The sequence below is a fragment of the Vidua chalybeata genome, chromosome 5, assembly GCF_026979565.1.
Source record: "Vidua chalybeata isolate OUT-0048 chromosome 5, bVidCha1 merged haplotype, whole genome shotgun sequence".
Lineage (NCBI taxonomy): Eukaryota > Metazoa > Chordata > Aves > Passeriformes > Viduidae > Vidua > Vidua chalybeata.
In genome coordinates this window covers 47,403,642-47,426,002 of record NC_071534.1, presented here as the reverse complement: position 1 = coordinate 47,426,002, position 22,361 = coordinate 47,403,642, and the positions used below count along the sequence as shown (strand labels likewise).

The window sequence follows — 22,361 nt, the reverse complement described above, 5'->3', positions numbered from 1 at the left end:
TGAAATGTCTAGAACAAAATATCTGTCAAGCAGAAAAGACTTTGCATTTTGCACATGGTGATGTGATATAAGCACAAACTAGAGGATTGAAGGAGTAGAAGAAATTGGAAACCAAATAGAAGGAGCTAAGGAGTTGTGTGAACCATGCAACTAAGACAGACTGCTTTCAAAAGAAATTGTGTTGGTTGACATTTTTTGCTTAATTGTATTAATGCTACAGTGTAAGCCAAGGCTAGATATCAAATAATCCATATGGGGAGAAAATAGCTTAGTGACCTAATCATAGCAAAAATGTATGTCAAGATATGATCTTCAATAGAAAATAAAAACTACACAGGACAGAGAAACATAGATGAAGATAGGATTGTTTGATTTTTAATATGGTGCAAATGTCCATTTTGTAGAAGTTCTTAATTTTTAGAAAAAGTTCTTTCCTTCTTTCCCAGAGCTTAACTGTTGATTCTCTGGTGTCTAATACAAAACTTTCTGCAACTGCAATTGTTTCTGTACTAGAGAAATTACCAGTATGTCAGTAGCCATTTTGATGAAGGTGGTAGAGCATTTATACATATCAGTTCAGCAGGTTTCACAGTTCTTGGATCTCCCATACATGAAATACAAACACAGTGTGAACAGAGTCTACAGAAAATGAGATGAAAATGAGAACAAAAGACACTAGCATAAGCTAGAGCAGTGGAAATAAAGACTTGGCAGAGAGATTATCCTTGGAGATTTAAAAATGCATAGGTGTATATCAGAGGGTCAGTATTAAATAATGGAACTTAATTTTGACCCAAGGAAGTCAAGCAAGGAACCAAGGGAGAAAGTCACAAAAGATTTGTTTACATCCCATTTTAGCTACAAATGAAATTACGTTTCTCTGAGTACAAAGAAACTGGGGGAGGGAGTAGTGGACATACTGACTATATTATTTGAAAAGTGATCTAGATGTCATCTAACACAATTTTGCATTATTCAGCTAATGCTGGTAATTGCACTTTATTTCTCTAGCAACCTCTGGAGGAGGTTTCAAGCCATAGCAATCACAACAGCCTGCTGCTTACTTGGAAAATAGAGTATCAGGCTGTAAAGGGTAACTATGTAATGGAAAATACAGCATATATGAGTAAAAGAATTATCAGAGAGACCAAAGCAAGCATAATATGTTAGAAAGACATTGAAATAATCTTTTTAAGCTCGTTACTTTAAAATCACTGATAAAGTGACTCCAAAATGGTATCAGTTTAATGTGCACTGGCAGAACCCAATTGGCAGCTCTTTGGATTGGCCACAGACAGCGTATGAGAGTATTCCCCGGGCTGTTGGTGCCTTCAAACAGAAGTACTTCAGACTAGCAGCATGGGAATACTCCCTTTGAACAGCTGAATGATATGCAAAAGATGTAAAAACAGATATAAATGCTAATAATTAAAAACTAAATGAATAATACCCAATGCAGATTTTTTAAGAGGGCTGAGAAGGCTTTGGCATTCAGAGGCTGTGCCAGCCAGCTGTAATAATCATCTTAAGCACTCCCAGAAAGGAGAAAGACATTATTAGCATTATGGAAACAAAGCAAGTACCCAATGGATAAAAGTGTGTTTCTGTAGTAAAAGCTTCTGTGGAAAAGCTTCTGTAGTAAACTGAAATGGTTATGCAGTTGAATATTACTGCTCTAAATGAGCAAAGCAACATTACATTTATTGGTCTGAAGAGACCCCACTAGAAACATATGGCCTTTTATCCAAGCCTACCCAGCCCAATAAACTCTGAAATACCATAGATGTGTTTCTTACTTTATGGGCAACAGTGTATTAAGGAAAAAATATTTTTAGCACTGTAATTTTATAAAATGGAAAACATTCAATCTCCTCTGGAACTGCCTGTGTAAAATTTGGCTTTCCGTCAACAGTGCATGATCCTCAGATGAAAATCTTTGCTTAATTTAAAATAGCAAAACTCCAAATTAAACAGTTGAAATAATTTATCTTGAAAACTGAATTAAGCATGCTTTGTAAGAGCTCTGAGATAAGTTTGATTTATGAGTTTGCTGTACAATTGTGTCAGGGATATTTGCCCTGCAGGTTTTTGGCTCATGTTCCTTATCCCACTTGCTCTTCCAGTGTACGTGAGTACCAACAGCTTCTGCAGGCTGTCCGGTTTGTTCCTAGCCACCACACAGCTCTGCCCACTGCTGCAAACATTCCAGGTAAATGTTCACCGCCTTGGACATCACTTCCCAAATATCTTTTCAGACAAGAGGTTACCACTGACACACTTTTTGATTCTTTTTTTGCATGTATGTCTGTACCTACATTATATGTCTTCCCCTGATGAAAGCCAGAAGTGCCATATCAAATGTGAGGGTGGATAACAATGGTAAAGCCTGGCTGGTGCTTGAAATCTAACTTTCTTTCTCCTTCAAATGCAAAGAGGTCCAATTAAACAAGAACAAAGTACAAAATAAATAAAGATAAGTGGTGGATGACTTACATTGTCCAGGCTGTGATTTATTACAACAGAAACAGATTCCAATACAAAAATGCCACCATCATAGCAACTGGAAAGAAAGATGAGATTCACACTGGGAACTCTAATTGTATATACATTTTGAGCTGCTTGTTATCTAAAAAGAGAAACAGGCATGGCCACCAGAAAAACCCAAAGCCATGTATGCCCAGACACTCTGCATTTTAGTAAGACTTAAAATATGAATTGACATCCAAACCTACAATCTAACATATACCTGCTGGTCTGACAGAGACATAATATGCACAGCACATAGGGAAAAAACCTGCCTTTATAGACTTTCTTGTGAAATTTAAAAACAAAAACAAAAAACCACACACACACACAGACACAGACACACACACACAAAAAAAAAAAAAAAAAAAAAACCAACAACAACAACAAAAAAAAAAAAAAAAAAAAAAAAAAAAAAAAAAAAAAAAACAAAAAAAACAGAACAAAAATGCGTTTATCTCCAAAACTTTGGAAGAACTGTGTATATATTTTGGTGTTGATCTTATCCTTGAACAAAACAGTCATGCCACATAAGCAGTAAAAAGAAGCACAACTATGTCATGTTTTCTTACAGTATCTAGGGATTGCTTGCCTGGGAAATCACTAAGAAAATCACACCATAGCTGATCGATGGCTGCAGCACAAATGTCACAGCATTAATAACTGCTTGCTTAAAGCTGAGGACTTTGCACTGAGTCTGAAATATAGCAGAGTGGTAGAAACCCCTTGGTCTGCAAGGTCCTTTCTCCAGCAGAGAATGGCAGGTCTGGGTACTCAGGTTGTGGAGAAGATGGGGACAGGAGATGATAATTCACTTCTCAGGCCCTCTTTCCAAAGGTTAATTTTCAAGCTCATATTTTACTTTCTAACCTTAATACCATTGAGACGAGAGAGAATGTGTGCCATTTCCTGGTCTGTGGCCCAAGCTACTTTGATGAGGACAGAGAACCAATATCTGTAACACAGGTGGATATTTCTGCCTAGGGTTATTTTCTGAGCACTAGTACTTCAGCCTTTGGCTGTGGATGTTCAGCCCTCTCTTGTGCAGTTACAGGAATAAAACCAAACAACTGGAGTGTTTTCATTTTGGGGGGCCTACTAAGAAGAAATATTTTAATAAGAGATGGCCAGGAATAAGAAACTTATGGGGAGCAGTAGTGCTGAGAAGCAGTTGTGGTGCAGGGGTTGCCATACCACAGGGAAAATATACAACAGAAGAAAACTGAGCTGTTGTATCTTGACATTAATCTTGGAAACATAAACTACTACCCTTCCTTTCAAAAAAAAAAAAATTAACTGCAATTTTAGGAAGCCAAAACAAGGAAAAAAGAAGAGAGGGACTGGGGCTGAGGCTGACTCAAGCCCCCAAAAAAACCATCAAACCAACTTCAGCATTTTTTATTGTTAAATTGATAAAATGCATGAGAACTCACTGAAAAGTACTTGCAGGAACACTGAAAGTTTATTAGCAGACCCCAGACAGCACTCTACCAGCTAGATACTCTGAGATTTTTCCTTTCTTTTCCAGCAGTAGAGGACACGCATGGATATTTGCACATTCCCTGAAGTATAAGGGAGCCAGAGCTTTCCTCAGAGTACATTGTGTCTTCCAGACCCAGTACAATCCACTAGGTCAGCCACCCTGGAAGACCAGCAAACTTCCTGCATGCAACATGATCACAAGGAAGGCAGAGGTATGTATGCTGGGCTGCAGTTGTGGACATGGCACCTGGCAGGGCATCTTTTATGTGTCCAGAAACTATTGATAACATATGAGATTACAGAGCCAGGAAAAGGCATTGGCATTGTTGTATGCTGGGTTGGTTCAGTTAGGGGTTTTAATAAATGTTAGTTAGTTGGTTCTCTGTACCCCCATTTCCCCTCACAATGGTTCACTCCAAGTTGTCTACCATAGGAGCATTTACATGTCCATCTTGTAGCCACTCCTGAATTTTTCCTGAAAGTTCTGTGTCAGTCACCCCATCCTTGCAATCCTATTTGTCCCAGAACCCTGTACCCACCTCTGTTATGTTCCCACAGGCTGCCGTGATCCACGTTACTCCCCTGTCATCTGTTCCCATTGGGCGAGGGGGATTTCCACCCCTGTCTGCCCGCCCCCTATTTAACCCACTGCCTCCATTGTTCAGTCGCCATTTTGTCCTCGCGCGCAACCTGGGAACAGCCAGTCCAGCCACCGCAGTGGCCACGCGGGAAATAAACGTTCTCAGCCACGCAGGCAAGGTGTGCTTTCTCTCGTCCTTTTGCATCCTCTCAGCAAAAGGCTACAAAAGCTGCATTACCCATGCTGGAGTGCTCAGCCCTAGAGCCTCTGTGCACGCGGCAGCTTCGGTCATTTTCACATGAAGAAACCTAGGTCTGACTGCAAAGAGTATGCTTAGTATATGTAAAGATTATAGGAAATTCCATCTATCTTATATGGTCTTTTCTTGTTAATTTCCCATATCTACAGAGAAGTTTACTGAACAGCTTTGGAGGACTGGAAAAGATCTCTAAAGAATTTCCAGTGCTCTAGAAGGCCCAAGGCAGCATCTCCAGTGCTAGAAGGTGAACAAAGGTCTGTATTAGCCTGTAAGCTAGTTTGTGATGACTAATGGCAGTATTGTGAGATGAAAATACAGTGTACAAGACAAGGCTCAGATAAAACAGTTTCTGACTTATCTGGAAGGTCTAAATAATTTAAAAGCACAAAGCATACATGCCTAGCTTGCAAGAATGAGTAAAGCACAACCTGCTGTGAATAAGACCTACATTTTTTTTTCAGTTTAATATTTTGGACTACAAGAAAAGATATTGGGGTTCAGAGGATTGCAAGGGTAATAAGTTAACCTTACCAAGGCTGAGGTCTTACTCACCCAAATGGCATCTCCCACCATTATTTCCTTTAAACAAATGCATTGTGAGACAGAGTTATACTCACCACTCTGTGACACACAGGAATGAGACACACTGTGATCTTGGACAAACTGGGAAGAGCTCTTGACTCCCTCAAAAGCAGAGAGGCCCTGCCCTGCAGAGACACCTCAATAAAATACAGGGCTGGGCAACCACCAACCATATGAATTTCAACAAGGAAAAATGCCAGATTCTGCACCTGGGATAGGGCAACCCTGCCTATATGGACAGACTGGGGAATGAGATGTTTGAAAGGGACTTCAGGGTCCTGGTCGATGGCCAGTTGAATGTGGGTCAGCAGTGCCCTGGCAGCCAGGAGGGCCAACCCTGTCCTGAGGGGCATCAGGCACAGCATCACCAGCTGGGCAAGGGAAGGGATTGTCCCCTCTGCTCTGAGCTGGGACAGCCTTACCTCGAGTGCTGGGGGCTGGTTTGGGTGCCGCAATATAAGGAAAGCATAAAGCTATGAGAGAGCATCCAGAGGAGGGCCACAAGGATGGTGAAGGGCCTTGAGGGGAAGCCGTAGGCAGAGCAGCTGACATCACTTGGTCTGTTCAACCTGGAGAAGAGGAGATTGAAATGAGACCTCATAGCTGTCTAAAACTTCCTCCTGAGGGGAAGAGAGGAGGCAGGCACTGATCTCTTCACTCTTGTGACCAGTGACAGGACCTGAGGAAATGGCCTGAAGTTGTGTCAGGGGAGATTTAGTATAGATATTAGAAAAAAGTATTTCACACAGAGGGTGTTTGGTCACTGGAACAGCTCCCCAGGGAAGTGGTCACAGCACCAGCCTGCCAGAGTTCAAGAAACATTTGGACAATTCTCTCAGACACATGGTGTAACTCTTGGGGATGGTGTTCTGCCGGGCCAGGAGATGGACTCAATCATCCTTGTGGGTCCATTCCACCTCAGCCAACTTTGTGACTGTGTGAAGTATCAGGCTACAAATGTAAGACTATTTACTGTCTCTTGTCTTAGTACTTTACTCCATTATCCTTCCCATACCCTCCATAACCTACAAATTCTGTCATTCCTTCAGTATAAAGAGCAGAGAATATTTTTATGCCTCTCCTGGCCTAGGCCTGTACTTTCCAGCTCCTTTGCTCTCATCCAAGGAAGAACAGCCACGTGCCTCCCTTCTAAACCTCCTTTGCCCCCTTGAGTCTGCCAGATACCAAACTCCATACTCCACAGCTCACTCTTCTGAGCAGCTCATAGATGGGTAGTTCTATCTTTGAAGCTTTCCATGCTGCCGTTTTCCTACCAGTCTAGCCCAGCCCTCACAGAAATTGGCTGTCCTGATCATCAGACACTCTCTGCAAGACATTAGTGAAGTAATTACCCAGGGACGTACAGCAGTCTGCCCACTGGTGCTTTTCTTACAAGCTCATTTTGATCATTAATGATGCTGAGCACATAAGGGTTTCTAGCTACAATAATGTACAGAGCAAAGTTACTATATTCTGTCCATGGCCTTCTCCTCCTGAAAACTTCTGCAACAATGTCCACGGCCTTCTCTGCCTGAAAACCTCTGCAACAATGACAAAAAAAAGGAACCTCTTAAATTAAATATTAAATTCTTTTTATTTGAAGTTTTTTTCTGTGATAATGTTTTACTGAGTTGCTATGCATACATATTTTTATAGAATCATTGCCAAAAGAATGATCCCTTTTTAGTTTGAAACTCCCCTATAAAAAAATACAAATTTTTCCTGTGAAAGATTAAATGAGGGACATATGATTTAGTATGGACTTTACAAAATTCCCATGATGTAGTTATGATATTATTTGTGTTTCCAAAGTGAAGTTGCTGGTTATTTTTTAATTTTTAAATCCAATTAATTGTTCTAGTTACAGTACTACTAATTTTTATCTAGCTGATTAACTAGAGAATAATCCAAATACATTTCAAATTATAAATCTTTCATGATTTGGGAGATTTTATACTAATGTACATTTGACAGTGCTAATTTAAAGCAAATATCAAGCTTGATTAAACATTCCCAAGATAAGAAGGATAAACGATTGAATTATTTTATAGATTTAACTACTATTGATATGATGTTATAAACAGAAATATTTTGATGTTCATCATTAATTTTTAAAAATAATTATTTGGGAAACAGCCAAGAAGGACTGGAGAAGTAGGTCAGAATGTATGCACAAAACATTTGTATTCTTTACTATATAAACACTAATTTATTTATTGAAATAATACACTGTTAATTATTTATTAAAGAAATTACAATTTTGCTGAGCTTCTCTCTGAAAAAAAAATCATTAAAATGTGGCTAATGCAATGGATTGTTCCACATCTTTGCCTCCCAACTGTTTGCCAAGTGTTTATTGGCAAATCACTTTCTGTTAAAACATAATCTGCGTCAAGAGCATCTCCAGCAAGCAAGTGCATTACAAAATGTTTTAGTAAGCTTTAAGTACTGTAAAAATAGTCAGCATTCTCTATCATATTTTCAGTCCCCATATCCGTATGTGGGAGATTATATATTTATATATGTATATATATACATATATATGAGAAAAACTCTTTAGGCATTGGTTTGTTGTAATTGTTGCTATAGAAGGTGAATTTCACAATATCTCTGGCTATTTCCCCAAATCCAGACTTTTCAAAATGCAGATATACCAAGAAGTATTAAGTAATGTTGGAAAAAGAGAGAAAGGGCTCTTTGTAAGAAGTTACATTACACACATAGAAGCTTTTTTCTATTTTCTTTTTTTTTTTTTTTTTTTCAGTTTGGGTTTTTTTTTTTTTTTTTTTGTAAACCAAGGAACATGGCTGATTCACCAAAATGTCTGAGCGCAATCTATCATCCATCCAGAAATTAGCAGACTTCGTGCAAACACTCAGGTAAACAGAGGAAGCGGAAGCATGAAAACACTGATTACCAATAAAAAAATGAGTAGATGTTCCCAGCTGGAGAGTGAGCAGAACCCATAGTCAACAGCACAGAAATATGCACCAGCACGTTATTCTCCAAGGCAGTGCTGCAAATGAGACAGTGTCCAGGGATGACTTGCCTCTACTAATCTCAGCTGGCCTTTCCAATTAATACTTTTAAACAAAAATGTAGATTTTCTGGAATCTATTACTATGCTTGATTAATTTGGGCAAAGAAGTAGATAACTATTTTTCTCCCATTTTCCATATGGCACATTTAAAATTATATTTTTTAATGATGTAATTTCATTTTCTTTAATTAGCTCTACTGAAAAACAAGCAATATTTTTTCCAGCTAGAGCATTAATAAATATAACATGAAATTGGTTAATGCAATGTACATTTCTCTCAATATCACTTAGCTCTATATTACAGTACAAAACAAAATTAAAGCATTGTAGATTCAGTTTATTTTTGCATTTTCCAATAGTATGAACTACTGGGGGAAAGGAGAGCAGGTTGCTTCTGGGTCAGACTTACCGTATTTATTCTTTCTTATTTTGAGAAACCTGGTTACATGTATGTTGCTAAACTTCATTGAACCGCTTTGCAAGTGGCAATAAACCAAAACCTTTACTGAACTCCAGATAGATTAGACCTACTGCATTTCTCTCATCTAAGAAATCAGTTATCAAAGAAAAAATGAATTTAGTCTGGGAAGACATCCCTTTAGAAAGTCCACAATGCATTTTATGCATTACCCCTTCCTTCTTAATTTCTCTTTCAAGACTTCCCCTATAGCCTTGTATAATACTGTAATTGGACTAATTTGGCCTCCAGAGTATAAGCTACCCTATGTCCTCACCATCATCAAAAACATAAGGTCTCTATTTGCTGATCCCTGTCAGGAGCTTGGTTACTCCACTTGACAGATGAACTCAGATCACTTCCACTGTACCTGAACTTTCATGCACTTACTTAGTTGGTTATTTTTGGGATGGAAATGGTTAGGCCTATGTGACGTAATTGCACTGGTCTTTCAGTCTTAATTTTAGCCTGGGTATACTAATTTACAGCCTGTCCTCACTTCCTATAGTCAGCACTTCTGTCATTACAGAAAGTAATGCATTTGATTTAAATTTGATGAACCATTTTATTTTTGACCTCCTTTTCATTGCACTGTGGTTGACTGTTTCCCTCTGTGTTCTCTTTTATATTTATACCTACGTGGCTGAGGGAAAAAAACAAAAACTCTCAACTTTTTGCTGTTTGTCTCAGTTTACAAGGTCTAATTCAGCTTTACTTTTGGCACTTTTCTCTACTTCTCTGTTTCTTGGCCTCTCAAACATAGAATATTTCCTATCCCTTTAGACAAACTGCTTATTTCTTCTGCCCTTTCAGAAACGGTTATTTATCCAGTCAGCTCTGGAGCCATTCCCTACAAGATTTTCCCCTTGATTAAGATGCAAGTTCCAGACAGCTTTCACACCTTTGATTTAAAGAAATTTCACGCCTTCTCCACATTAAAATCCCTGAGCTCTTTAATCCAGTTGACCTCATTAAGTAGTTTCCATAATTTTTCAAAGTTTATCTTTTTGAAATTGAGATCCTTTACAAGCTTGGTTGCAGCTGTGCTGGTGGGGGTGGCAATTGCATTGCAGGGCAGCTGCTGTGCTGGCACACTGGTTGGTGCCCATGTTTCAACCTGTGGTTCTAATGGGAAAGGTTGCAGGCCCCCAGTCCCCAAGCTACTGCTGTTCTGCTTAATTAAGCTGAATAAATTGATGATCATTTGATACTAGGTTATTTTCTACCACCCCTTTCTTTATGCCCCCATTGCAAAAACCCAAGATACAGCCAAATTATTTGTTGCCTGTCACTATTACTGATATGTTTTAGCCAGCTGTATTACCTTGGTCATGACTGTAAGGTTTTTATTAATTTGGTTTTGTCTTCAAAGACAGGTTTTATCCTGTGCTTTAAAGGACAGTACAAACACTTCTGTAGTTGACTCTGTACAGTCAGGGAAATTTCTTCCTCACCTGTGACATGCATTGTCTTATGACTCAAGGAACTGAGGGACTGTATTCGAAGCCTCTCCAAAGTGTAAGTTTTCACCAAAATAGTGTAGTATTTGGAACTGAAACATAGCTATTACTGCTGACTTGCTATTCTACCTGCTAATACTAAGAAAGTATGTAATTTCCTCAAGAACTGTTTGCTTGCAAGATACTTAAATCTAGAGATACATAAATAGGAACTAACATCATAAAGCTAGAAGATGGGGAAGGCTTATTATTGCAGGTAGGTCTTCCTAAGAGTTGAGAATGGTTCATTCTTACATGTTCTCTTCTTTCTAAACCTACACGTTGCAAGCAAAGGCACCTTTGTTGTTTCTCTTAGGAGGCTACTCCATAACTTAGAAGGTTTCAGCAAGTACAAGTTTTTCACTGGCCTTTAGCAATATTTTTCCTTTCTTACCTTAGCCTACCAACCATGAACAAGAAAACATAACTTAAGCCCTTATGGACGTACCTATATAAAAATGGTAATAACAGAAAGACATCACCTCACAAACTTCCCTTACTCTTCACCAGCTTTTAAATGGTTCAGCCACTACTCATATGTGTTTGCTGGATCAGACTTGGGAACGGGGAATGTACACCATCCATTAACTGTCAGGCTCCTCTATGTTAGATACCAGCCCCAAGGGAATAACTAAAGCACAACAGAGCAAACGTAACAGCAAAATGAAATGCACTTGTGAACTTGCCTGTGAAGATGGGCACACAGTTCAGTGGGTATAGCCCTGTGTTGCAAAGAGGGTAGTGGCACATTGTCTTTTATGTGGGGCAAGTAAACAAGAATATTATTGTGTTGGTGCTGCTCTGATTCTGTGAAGTATAATGAAAGATAAAAGTACACACGGCAGAGCATGTGTCTCCTAGACACAGTCATGCTGTGGAAAGAAGTAATTTATCCCTGCTGGGTACATCCATCATAATCCAGAGTCTGGAAATACCTGTTATTAGAGTGCATTCATTCCAGAGCTTACACTATGTATGCTTGCTATTTAAGTTGACCTGCTGCAATAGTGGTGTCAATTAGTTTCTGAGATCCCTCCCTATGATTTTACCAGTAATGAGCATGTTCACCTGTATAAAGTTAACAAACTATATTGCAATATTGCAAATGCGCGCAAGGCTGAAAGTTGCCCCTGTGCTTCATTGTAGCTTAGAGTCTGAGCCAAAAGAAAGCAAACCAGAAGAAAAATGGCTCCTAAGTTGGAGTTAATGCTTTCCTCAACTGTAACCCCAAAATATCCAGATGCACACATCATGAAGTTCACGATGACATATTCAGAATTTTGCTAATCTTACCAGAAATCATTAGGAGTCTTGGGCAATGTCATGGTTTGATGCTGGCACAATGCCAGCATCCCCATGAAAATGCACCTTCCCCAAATAAATGCTGTGAGATGCGATCAGGAACAGAGCAGAGCAGGCCCAAGCTTAGACATAAAGGAGAAAGAACTCTATTAAGCTACTACTATGATAAAAGACACACACTAAATCCAAAACTAAAACCCTCCAAAACACTCCTCCTCCCCTCACCCAAACTCCATTAAACCAAAGTGAGATACATCCTAGATCCTCAATCAAGTCACCACCCTTCAGATAATCAATATTCAGTCCTTCAAGTAAGAGAGGAGTCTCTCTTGCACCATAGACCCCCAGGAAACACAATCGTCACCTCTTGTGTTTCCATGTCACACATGGCACCGCCCAGAGAAAATCTGCAAGTGTGACACTCTCCTTTCCATGTCACAGGGCTCTCACCACCGTGCATGGACAGACTGCTCATAGGGCTCCTTTAAGGATGCTTTGCCAAGGACCAAAAAAAAAACAGTTCAGCTTTTCACTTTGGGACCACAGTCCCCCCATTTTCCCTCCCCTGAGGCCGAGGGTCTCGAGAACAGAGATCTCCTTCTTCCTGAAGACAGAGGGCATCACCACACTCTCCTCAGCTTTTCTGTGTTCACTCTATTCCTGTGCTGGTAGTTGCTGAAGCAGGTCTCTTGGTTTACCATTGCGTCCCCCTAAAAATGCAGTCTCTGTGGCAGGAGAATTTGGTTCAATCTATGGCTAAAAAGAAAAGGCCGACCAAAAGCCACTCCATCATCTCCTCCCACCTAGAATTTCTTCTAACTTCTCAGGTCCTAGACTGTCTCTCTTCTCTTTCAAATCAAGGAGAAGTAATATTTCACAATGCTTTCATTTCTCAGGAAAGGGTTAAAAGTTTAAAAGTCTCGGACTCCCCAGATGGCTGAAATCTCTGTCCAGAACTCCAACTCCCAAGGCTGGGCACCTTCCCCCCCCTTCTCCTTCTCCTCTGCTGGCAAATTCCAGGTGCCATCAGACTCTCTGTCTCTTTCCCTCTGGTGAGTGTGGGGGGGGGAAACAAAGGCATCTCAGTTTCTCTCCACCCTTCTGTCCGCAGGGGGCTGGCTCGGTTCCAGTCCCTTCACCCCTGGCCTACCTCTCCAAGGCCACATGGCTTCCCCTCCCCCGCCCAGCCCGTGACTGGGCAGGGGAGGTCTGCACTACACTTTTGGGGAACCAAAAAGAGAGTTCCCTTGGGAGTTCTTGCTTTTAAACCACTGTGTTCTCAGAGGCATGTCCATGCCTTCAGTGGTCACTCCAGGTGCCAGTATCCAAACCTGACCACTGATTGATTTGACCACATCTTCCTGAGAAAATTCACTTCCGTGTCAAACCAGGACAGGCAACTGAGTATTTTTATTTGAGAGCTTTGTGGGTAAAAAAGGGAGCTAATACTTAATTCTTACTAATGAGTTACATTTGAAGACAGGAAAGTTCATTTTCCGTCTCTTTTTTTTTTTTTTTTTTTTTTTTTTTATGTCTTGTTAAGAGGTTTTTAACTGGGTCTTGAATAAGTTTAGAATTCACCTTATGCAGAAGTTGAAGACTGAAACACAAAATTTATGGTTTTAGATTTCCTTACTTCAGAAAACCAGTGTGAATTTAAAACAAAAAAACAAAACAAAAAAAAAAGAAAATGTTAAGGCTTTTAAGTAGAAAGACCAAAGAATAATGATGTTCATTTAAAAATAGACACAAATGAAAATTCCCAATTGTCTTTTCCATGATAGAAATGAAGAGAATTAAGTGCAAGTAACAATGGGGTGCGGCGTCACACTCTTTCTCCCAGGTCTGGGGCAGCTCTGGCGCCCTTCAGCGCCGCCCCTGCCTGGACTTTCGGGTCCACTGCTTCTGTTCCGTGTGCCGCTGCCACTGGCAAGTGGGTCGAGGTCTGCCGGGTTCTGTCGCCCGTGCGAGGGTCTGAGGCAAAGAGGGAAGGAACTTCCAAATCACCCACGAAGGAGGCAGGAAGGCTTTATTGTCACAGAGAGCTGCAGTGGTGGGGTAGCGACCCGTGCTTCCCACGCCATGTGGGGGAAATGGCGCCAGGACCTGGAAGGGAGTGGGATGATATAGGCGATGTGATAGGGAGGGCAGACGGCGTGCCCCCAATGCGTGCGGGTGATGCGATGATGACGTAGGACAGTGACCAACCAGGGAACTGCAGGGGCGGGCACCGAGCCTTGGGCTGAGTGGGATCGTGGGGATGGGGTGGCGGACACGGGGGTTCCCGGGTCCAGACAGGGGAGTGGTTACAGGAGTGGCAGGGGGGGTTAGCCCAATGGCAGGCAGCGTGGGGCCAGACACCGTGGGGGAGGGAAGACACAGGGGAAGCATGGGGGTACACAGCTAGCTAGCACAAATAAGAACTCAGTTAGCTAACACAAATAAGAACCCCTAAAACCCAATCCCAGGATGCAACAATGGGGGAAAAAAGCGATACTCCTCAAGATTCTGAATTCATAGAAGCTAATCAGGGCCAAAGGCTCCTCTCTGTGTCTAGCAGCAAAGAGGAAGGTAGTATTGACTTGAGACAGAGAAGTACTGAGGAGGAAAAGGCTGATTCTTGAGAGTGGCATTCCTTGAAGCTCTGAATTTGCAGGGCTCAGAGGATGAATGATCTGCAGAATGGGGACAGTGTCAGCATTGGGAGTTACCAGTTGGAGATTATTCTCTGAAGAGCACTGTCCTCTTGTCTGCTCAACAAAACAATCCAATCAACATCATAATTGTTCTTTTTTCTTGACTCCTAGGACTCAAAATACAGCCAACCCCTTCAGATCCATTCTGGCCAGTTGTCCACTGATTCAAATGCCCAAACAGCAGAAGTCTTCTACTCAAATAGAAATGCCCTGAAAAATGCTGATGTTTTCTTTACTGTATAGCTCTGCTGTAATGTTGACTCTGAGTAGAGAAGTATTCATGAAGCTAAATTTTTGATAACATGATTAATATTTTTGGTTTGGCAGTGTAGGGGTAAGCATAGCCAATAGTTAAATAAACAACTGAAGCTCGTTTATGCAATATTCTACCACATCTTTTAACTAATCATTAAATAAAACAGAGCAATCACATTGCTGTGAGCAAACTAATCTTTCTAACATGACTCTTAAACAACTCAGTAAATCACTCTTCAGTAATTTCTTTATCTAACTGGCTCAGTATCCTTGATAGATCCTCAATTGCCCTAAGAAATATTTGATCAGTGGGTTGCCTATATGTATAATCTTTACTTATTTGCTACACTAGTTAATCTCATTTTTTCCTAACTGAAATCCCATTTTATTATTTCATTGTGAAGCATTTTCTACATGCAAAGGGTGAATTTATTAGATGTCTCAGCCCCCTTCAGCTGTCTGAAGGATTCAGTCTTTGGTGGTAGTGATGTGACAAATTAGACAAGAGAAGTACCTTTGCCTGGTACTGCATAGTAGCTAAATAGCTACATAGTACAGAAGCACACATGAAGCCCAGTCTTTAAATAAAAATATTGCTTACACTCCCATTTACACAGTGAGGAGGAGGAGCTGGAGTGAGTGATATGTGGGTTATAGTGTTGTACAGTTTGCAAGTCAGCACAGCTGAAACCTTTTCAGAGACATCAGTTTTTAAAAGAATTGCCTAGATGCAAACAAAAGTCCCTTGTGGCTAAAATTCCCAAATGTGTCTAAGCAGGTTAACTCTTTGAGTGATGTAAGATTCCCAGACACTAGAGATCAAATAAAAGGACAAGCCTGTAGCTTTGTACACACACAGGGTGTTGGACTTTGCCCCTGAAACTTTCTAATGACAACATTCTAATACCTTAAAGTGGCTACCCCAGGGCACATGTGTGTGGCAGGAAAAAGGTTAATGTTGCATGTAGTAGTTTCTGTCGTCTGTCAGTACTTAGCAGTTTACTCTCACTAAAATTAAACAAAATCAGCATTAATGGCCTGGGTTTCAGATGGCCTCTGGTATTTTGCTTGTTTAAGAATTAAATCTAACTGCACTGTTAAATCTAATGTATCATTGATCTGTGGTTCAGAAAGAAATTATTTGCTGGAAGGTTGTTTAAGATTAAGGTAAAGTTGCAACATATAAATAGTTTATTCTTAAAAATACCATATCTCCTCAAAATTATTTAAAGCTTTAAGTATCAAATTGCAGACATGAAATACAAAGATCCTGAAGAAATGCTGGCTCCTAAAATTCAGAAGACCAGAATAAGGAAATAAGTGAATATTAGATAACATTTTCCTGAGCTCTTATGTCATTGAAAAAACCTCAATCCTAAAGTGCTGTGCTAGATTAGTGAATTTAGAAAGCATTTAAGGACCTGCAGTCATGGTTTTGGTTACATTCTTGTACCAAACAGATAGAGAATGGCCAGTGCAAAATGTGCTCTAAGGGGAAAAAAATTGTGCAGAATATAACTGCAGTTTTAATTAGAAAAACCTACCTTTCTTCACTAATTATGTAGGTGCCACTGTGAAGTTATTAATAATAAAAGTATTTGTTAGCCAACCATACCCAGTCTTATTTACCTTTAAAAAAAAGTATGGATGCACAGGATTCAGTTAACTAAAAATCACTCATTCTTATCAGTAAATAGATCTTTTGACATGAAAAGGAGCTCCTGGATGAAGGAGCTCTGTCCATTGTCTTAAATAGGATAAAACCACAAGCAAAACCTGAAACTTCATTCTAATTTTAGTAAATATTAATTTTAGTTCTGAGGTTTTTTCTGATATGTTTTGCTTCCAACAAAAGGAGAAATGAATGGAAATCCCAAGTTGTTAAGAAAGGAACAACCCCTTTAATCAGGCAAAGCTTTCAAAATGAGGTTATCAGTCTCAGAATGTTTTCTAGATCTCCCACTGGGCAGATTTCAATATTGCATCATTTTGAAGAACTCAACCCACAAAAAAAAATTCTAAGGGAAATCCGCAAAATGTGTCCCGCTACTTGCAGTGCTTTCATATTTTTCAGTTAATCCCAAATCTTGTGGTATTTGCCCCATTTTCTTAAGACCTATGCTTCAGACCTCCTATTACATGTGTATTAATTTCTACTTATAAAGGTAATTTTCTATGTTCTAGTCCTTCCTTTCTTTGAAAAGAAAAGGAAAAGAGGAGCTACAAAGTCTCATGAACTGAGTGCAAAAAAAAGCCTTATGTTAGAAAAAAGTATTAAATAAAAAGTAATAGCCAGTTCGTGATTTGGGACTATCATTACTGCTTTTCCACCTCTTTTCTTCTTGTGGACAAACAAGCCAAAAATTATCCCAGTATTTTTAGAGTTGTACCTTTTGGCTTAGTGATCCAGGTGCAGATGCTGATCCCCCTATGAAGAATTTTAGTGCATGTGTGCAGCACCTCACATGTCCGAGGGATGTTGTATTCATGGGAACTGCCAGATACAATTGCTGTGCAGGCTTGTTTGCTGATGGTAGAAAAGGAATAATAAAGGCTGATGTACAGAAACACTCGCAGATTGATGGAGTTGGCAGAGTCCTAGGAAGTGTGAGCACATGAGCAGAATGAGAGCCATCCAAAAGTTAGTGGGTACCACCATCTTCACCAATGGTGTCTGCAAGGAGTCAGTGCTTGTGACTTAATTCTCTCCTGCCACGTCAGTGCTACTTTGCTAGCTCTGCCTGGATTTCACATTGTTCACATCGCAAAAAAAGATTAAAAAATGGATAAATCTTGAATCTGGACCACTGCTATTTTGTTTGGCATTCACAGTAGTGGATTCTAACATAAATCAATTTCTGCTTTACACTGACTATTCTAAATGTATATCTCTCTATCTACAGAGAAATAGAAAAGAGCAAGAAAACCCAACAAACAACAGACCTAATGAAAGCTGGTCTTCTACAACAATAGTAGCATCTTTAATAGCCACATTAATACAAAATAATCCATATTTCCCTCTCTTTCCTGATGATCAGATCATCATCACATCAAAAATTTGTTTGGTTGTGGCTCTGCTTATAAGCTTTTTGTGACATCAAGATCTTCAGAGATCTTTTGTGAGGTTGTGTCGAAAGGACAAAGAAACATTAAACATGCTGTCTTTGGCAGAATGAGTTCCAGACTTTACAAATCTATTTCAATTACGATTTTCATTTCAAGGAAGAGATTTTAATTTTGACATGTAGGGACCACATGTGCCAATACATTTACACTTGCATTTATTACTGCAAAGTTATTACAATCACAATGCAATGACAAACTTCTAAACAACAACAACTACTACTACAACAAGATAGAGAGGGGGTATTTATCATTTTACACATCACATTTATTGCTTTAGTGCAGCCAAAATGAGTTTGTTCCTAGTTGTGGGGTATGTAATCACTTACAATGTGGTCTACAAATACAGGTCTCAGCTTAAAACACCCAAATCTTCTTACAGGATTGTAGGATGAAGCATAGAAATATTACCTATGTTCATTTTTAGCCCAATTACACTTTTTTTTGAGAAAGTACCCATTTCAAGATTTTTCTGCCATAAAACACCTGAATCTCCCATTGAGATCTGAGCTATAATGTGGCTGTACCTTTTTTAGTGTTATTCTTACTAGCTAAGATTTGCAATTATTTGTTATTTTGTTGTTACTTTATATAACACATACTATAGCCACTCCAGCTTTCTCAGTTGAAATCGCACTGAAATCATTGCCTGAAAAATTTTTAGAGGTGACTGACACTCTGAAAAACACTGTGATGTTAAGTCTAGAAGGTTTAAATACATTTCACTATGTGAGTAAAAGCTCTTGAAGAAACAGTGTAATAATAAGACCTATGGTAATTTTTGGAGAGAAGATGTCTCTTGTACATCTAAATATTCCAGATAGGTCAGAGCATCCTCTTGGATGTGATGGTAATGTGATGGTAGACAGAGCACAGCAGTTTTAATACAGCACCAGAAGCAAATAGATTCACAAGCAAAGGCCAGACTCTGAGGAAATGATAATGTATATTACTTTGTTTATTGCAGCTAACCAAATACACTTGCAGTAGGAATTATAGTTTGTCAAAAAAGATATACAATATCTGCCCTTTCATGTTTTCAGCCATTTAAAAATAACAAAATTCAGTGCCGTTTACTTTTCAACAGAAAATAAATGAAATCTAAAGTTATGGGTGTTTTTCATTAGCTGTTAGATACAGCGGCTGTGCCAGAAACCATTATCTAGTACATTTTGCTTTCCAGATAAAACTTTCAAATGCTTACATTTCATTGCACGTTGGTTGATTGGATAATTTGAACATCAAAGGATCCTTTCATTTAATTTAAGCCGAAAAGTTGTCTTTTGCTTTATTAACTTTCGATCAATAAACAAGCAATTTGGAAATGTAATCAGGAAATGCTTCCAATTGGCTGACAATGTATCAAAGCCAGTGCTTGAAGGCAAGAGCAAGCTGTAACAAGCAGTTTATTACCAGTAGCTGTTACTGACATTAGTCAAAACCAAGAAAGATAAAATGGAATAAGAAATGTAATGCTGGAAGAGCCTTGGGCGCTGTGTTCTCTTCTTCCTTTTGAAAACTGCAAGCCTGTCTTTGATATGATAACAAATATAAACTGTTTAAAAACACCAAATGCAGAAAAACTGAGACTAGCCTGTCATGGAGTTAATCCATTCTAGAGTGACATACAAATAGTGTAACATCCAGCGGATATATGTTATGGAAATATTTTGAATTGGATTTACATGTAGTGAGCAAATTGGAACTTTTGATTTTATGTGATATCGTAATGTACATGTTCTCATATTAACGGAGTGTAATCCTATTTGAAGATAATGAGTTCTCAATAGGCTCTCCAGTCTGCAAATGCATCAGAACATTTTGATTTTGGCTGGAGAAGGTCCAAATGGACTTAGAAAAAATCCTCAGACTTGGGGGTAACCCTCATTTCTGAGAGGAATTTGCATATTTTTTTGGCCAATACATTATCCATAAAACTAACTGAATGGTGAGCTTTTCTAGTTTGTTTTGACATTATACTATTTGTTTTGCAGTGTGCTGTCTGTAGCCCAAAGCAGAACACTGGGCTGAATTTCAGCTCTGTTTTATTGAGCATCTCACTGAAAGCATCTTGTAGTTATTTCACAATCATCTGTACATATTTTTAACTCAATTAGGAATAAATAAAAAAGAAAGAAAGGAAAATTTGTTTGACTGGAATGGATTTGAGAGGTGAGTAATGAGCATAGTGTAACAGATTTAATTTCCCTGTTTTACAATGAAAAAAAGTCATGGAGACTTAGCACAAAGGGATTCAGGAAAAGAACAAAGAGAGAAAATGTTTTGGCTGCTTTATGAAGTTCTGTGTGTTGGCACACTGGGCATGCTGAGCACATCACAAGGCATGCTGACACATAAGTCACATATTTCATCACCTCAAAGGCAAGCAATATACTTATGGTAGAGAATTATTTATCTGGTCCTTCCAGTTAACTGTTTTGCAGGTTTCATGAAAGTAGCTGCTCAGTGTGGAACTATAACCATAGATGTATAGAAAACATTAACAGGTCTTAATTTAATCTCATTAGTGCATTCCAGTAATGCCTTAAAATTCCCTTTTTTTTGGAGCTTTGAAACCTGGACACTGGTTACACTGATGGTGCATCAGCTGGCTGTGCTGCTACTCCTTCCTCACCCAGGGAGTGCAGTCAGTGCTGTTAGGTCAGGGCTTCAGTCATTGCTGCTCACCTGATTATACTCCATATCTCTTGATAACTTTGCCCATGATCAGTATTATGGTTTTTCTTAAATCCCACCATATTTGACATATTTGGCATATTTGACTTTGAACCATTGTGGAGTACTGAGGAGTTCCAAGTAGCTGTACCTTATATAGCTAGATCTTCTACAAATTCTACTAATAGTAATGGTCACTTTTTATAAGCTCAAAAACATTAAAACTGGCATGTTCTGACAAAAAACAGACAAACAAACAAAAAAAAAACCCCAAACCAAAACAACAAAACTAAAAAAAAAAGCCAAACAAACAAAACCCCAAACCAAAACAACCAAAAACAAAAAAAAATCAAACAAACAAAAAAAAACAAACAAAAAAAAACCAAAAAAAAACCAAAAAAAAAAAAAAAAAAACCCAAAAAAACAAAAAAACCAAAAAAAACAGAAACAAGAAAAGAGAAATTAAAGTATTGTGTTTGAGGAAATGAACCAATGTAGGTCCACAGATGCTTATGATGTTACACCATAACAGCTGAGATCCCATCTAAAGTTTCTTTGCATAAGTTCCAGTATTGTTGGAGTATTTTGAATCAAAAACATCTAGTGCTGAAAGACAACCTCTCACTGAATCCAGAGAGTAATTCTTGTGTCAAGCATATGTACCTATCCTTACACCAAAGTTTCATATCATTGATCACATACACTGGAATTATCATACTGATATGGTGACATGAATAGATGTGTTTGAGTGATTTCTCATTCATCAGTTAAAATTAAAGAGGAGAAAAAGAAAACTCATCTATTTTACCGTATATTTTTTTGCCCATCAAAAAGAATTCTAAAAATTAGCCAATTCTCTCATCCATCTGAAAGTCTGGAGGAAATACTGCAATCACCCCGATACATCATACCAAAAATCATTTCTGTTATAGGGATAACAAGAAGAGAACTTGTACCTGAAAGAAGAAAAAAACAAAAAACAAAAAACAAAAAACAAAAAAAACCAACAAAAAAAAACAGAAACAAAAAAAAAACCAAAAAAAAAAAAAACCAAAAAAAAAAACAAACCCTAGAATTAAAAGGGGCAAGTTATACTATTCAAAGCAGTGGATGCAAAAATTGTTGGTAGTGATCTCTGGCACTACAATTCCAGTCATAATGGAATCATCATTTATATTCATATATGAAATAAACTTTAAAAAAAAAAGTTTATTTCATGACTTTATGCATCTGTATACATCTCTATTGATCATTATTGAATGATCAATAATTCACACAAGTCCTGCTTAGTAATCTTAAAAAAATATGCTTAGTAATTCCTCTGAACATAAATTGTCTTGTAGTCCTAAGTGTGAGGATATAAGGTGATGTTAACACAATTTAGAATGATACAGTGCTTTATTTTACCATTCTGATGATTTTCACACATAATTTGGCAAAATCGAATTCCCATCTTGAGACTACATTTTTCTGGTAGAAATGTGGGAAGAATTATGTGACCAGATTATGCAATCTGTACTAACACGGTACATTTTAGGTCAGTTGCAGGGTAAATACTGCAAACATTACAAATATTTTCTTTTTTCATGCACACAAAACTGTGAATACATAAAGACTCTAAATAAAGATTTTCTGTAAAGGTCTCGTACAAAAAAACCCCAACACACCCAGACTATCCATTTTCAGTCAGAGAAGAAAATTATGGCAGTTCTTGCACAGGCCCATTCAGCGACATTTTTTTTAGTTAGTCTGCAGCATCAAAATGCTCCCTAACATATGAACATTTCTATTATTTATCTAATTGTCATCATCAATTTTTAAGAGATTATGTGTTTAAAAACATCCTTTAAATATATTTTTAGCAGACTGCAATGACTATCAATATTT

General features: G+C 38.6%; 1 long non-coding RNA gene across 1 annotated transcript in view; it reads left to right on the top strand.

Annotated features, from left to right (window-relative positions):
* Positions 1–4,573: 4,573 nt before the first annotated feature.
* The window catches only part of LOC128788049 (uncharacterized), a 34,922-nt gene continuing 17,134 nt past the window's right edge, over positions 4,574–22,361 (top strand). The window contains exons 1-2 of the long non-coding RNA XR_008430948.1: positions 4,574–4,764; positions 4,994–5,098. This is a non-coding gene — a long non-coding RNA (uncharacterized LOC128788049). The remainder of the gene's footprint in view (positions 4,765–4,993; positions 5,099–22,361) is intronic.